General features: G+C 38.7%; 1 pseudogene; it reads left to right on the top strand.

Annotated features, from left to right (window-relative positions):
- Positions 1-1551, top strand: part of LOC102486072 (rap1 GTPase-GDP dissociation stimulator 1 pseudogene) — a 3971-nt pseudogene extending 2420 nt beyond the window's left edge.
- The last annotated feature ends 1147 nt before the right edge of the window (positions 1552-2698 follow it).

The following is a 2698-nucleotide window of genomic DNA, read 5'->3' on the forward strand; positions in this document are numbered from 1 at the left end:
AGGGCAGAAGTGCAGTTGGCCAAGCAGGTGGTGCACAGATTGTAATTGTTTATTTAAGGTCATTGTGCAGTGTAACAGATCCCACCAATGAGAAGCTCTTGACTGTCTTTTGTGGCATGCTGATGAACTATAGCAATGAGAAAGATTCCCTCCAAGCTCAGTTTATCAATATGGGTGTCATTCCTACCATAGTGAAATTACTCAGTATCCACTGCTAAGATGCAGCTCTTACAAAAATGTGTCTTGTTTCTTTTGGTAATTTAGCAGAACTTGAGTCAAGTAAAGAGCATTTTGCCAGCACAAACATTGCTGTTTGTTCTTCAAGAAGAAAATAGAACATGATAAAAGAGAAATTACTTTTGAAGTCCTTGACTCTTTGGCAGAAAACGATGCTCTTAAGCTACAGCTGGTTGAAGCAGGCCTGGTAGAGTGTCTACTAGAGATTATTCAGCAGAAGGTGTATAGTGACAAAGAGTATGAAATTCTCTAACTCAAAACTGGTTCAGATTTAATGGTTTTATTACTTCTTGGAGATGAATCCATGCAGAAGTTATTTGAAGGAGGAAAAGGCAATGTGTTTCAAAGGGTAATTCCCTGGATTCCATCAAATAAACACCAGCTACAGTTTGCTGGAGCACTGGCCATTGCCAACTTTGCCAGAAATGATGGAAATTGTATTCATATGGTTGACAATGAATTGTAGAAAAGTTTATGGATTTACTGGACAGATATGGGGAGGATGGCAATGTGACTGTCCAGCACGCAGCACTCAATGCCCTCAGGAACCTGGCCAGCTCAGTTGTAAATAAAGCAAAGATTTTATCTGCTGGGGTCACAGAGAGAGTTCTGAAATTCCTGAAATCAGAAATGCTCCCAGTTCAGTTCAAACTTCTGAGAATATTAAGAGTGTCAATAGATGCTCATGAAGCTGCTGAACAACTGGGCAAGAATGTTAAGTTAGTGGAGCATTTGGTGAAATGGTGTGAAGGCAGATTATGCTAGGGTAATGGGGGAGTCCAACAGACTGCTCTCAGCCCTAATCCAGTACAGTCAATTGAAAGACGTAATTAAAACCATCATAAAGAGTTGTGGCATCAAGTATCTCATTACCTTGGAAACTAGTGAGCATGTAATAATACAACCCTCATTGCTTTAGCACTAATAGCAGCTTTAGAATTAGGCACTGCTGAGAATGATCTAGAAACTGCTAAACTCGTACAGATTTTACACAGACTGCTAGGAAATGAGAAAAGTGCTCCCAAAATAAAATATAATTCCATGGTCCTGATCTGTGCTCTCATAGGATCTGACTCTCTACACAAGGAAGGGCAGGATTTGGCCTTTCTAGATATTGTATCCCAACTGCTCAGTCATGAGAACAAAAGTGTCACTCACCAGGCCTCTCTCACAGAGCAGAGACTTACTGTGGAAAGCCGAGACCCACCCCTTGCTGATACACAGCATCATCCCATCTCTGAATTCCCCTTTGTCCTCCATCCATCTGCCTCTTCTGTTTCATTCTTTACCACTATCACATGTGCATATATGTAATGTTCCAATAACAATTGCTGTAGGTACCTGCCTAATAAGATTTTTAAAACCCACAGTTAGTGTGAACTTGACTTTGTCAAAAACAGGTCTCCACTCATAACTGTTCTCTTGTATTCCTGTTGCTTGAGCTACATTAAGTAGAATGTGCATGGTGTAGTCCTATGATGATGTAAACTTGGTACTACGTAATGAATTGCTCCTCACATGTGGTAAACTACATAATAACATACTGGTCAATTAGAAACAAAGAATGCAGCAGAGTATGTCTAGCATATTAAATTGAATTAAAAAATAGCTCTTTTTTGATGCCTCAGAAGCACAGTGATCAAAAAATTGTATGACTGCTCATTTATTAATCCTACTTACTAATGTCTAGTACCTAGAGTTAAATAAAATTTCAATGTTCTCACACTTTAAAAAAATCTTGTGGGTATTGGGAAGATTTCACTGTCCTGAGAAACTGTTTAAAACCAGAAATTTTCCTTTTCTGCTTTGAAAAAAAGAGGCGTCCATGGAAAAAATGTGGCATCTTCTCAAAATTAGTCAAAATAAGTTTCCACTCTGGAGTGTAAATTTCCCATAATCTATACCTTTCCCCAAAATTAAATACAATTATTTTCCTACCTTAGGGTCCAGACACTCCTTTCATTACCATGTACTATATACACATTTGCAGATGACACTCTGATCCTCTGCACAAGAGTAAAATCACATGAAAAAAAAATGACACCTTTTGTGGTAGGGAGCTTTTCTGTAAAGACCACACAGATATACTTTTCAATCATCTTTTTCTTCAGATCCTGAAGGAACTGCTCCCCTTGCATATCATCAGATACAGAGTCAGTGCCACCCACGTCCAACCAAAATGCAGCAACAACCAGATGATCCCATGAGTCAGAGAGTTGTCCTTGGTGGCCATCTGATAAACTAATGGAAACTGGTCTTTATCACTTAGGATGGGATCAAAATGATCATATGTGACCTGAATAAGAAAAAAAAATAACCTAGTTCTGACCTTAGTGCAGTTTTGGATTGTCCCACTTAAATAGGGAGGAGATAACTCTTGATCTGATAAGACCATAGAATGAGATATTGAATGAAAAGAATGCATGCTGTGGAAAAGACAATATTCTGTCATTAGGAGCAT

This window comes from Tupaia chinensis, unplaced genomic scaffold (assembly GCF_000334495.1).
Source record: "Tupaia chinensis unplaced genomic scaffold, TupChi_1.0 Scaffold000504_1, whole genome shotgun sequence".
In the NCBI taxonomy this organism is placed as follows: domain Eukaryota; kingdom Metazoa; phylum Chordata; class Mammalia; order Scandentia; family Tupaiidae; genus Tupaia; species Tupaia belangeri.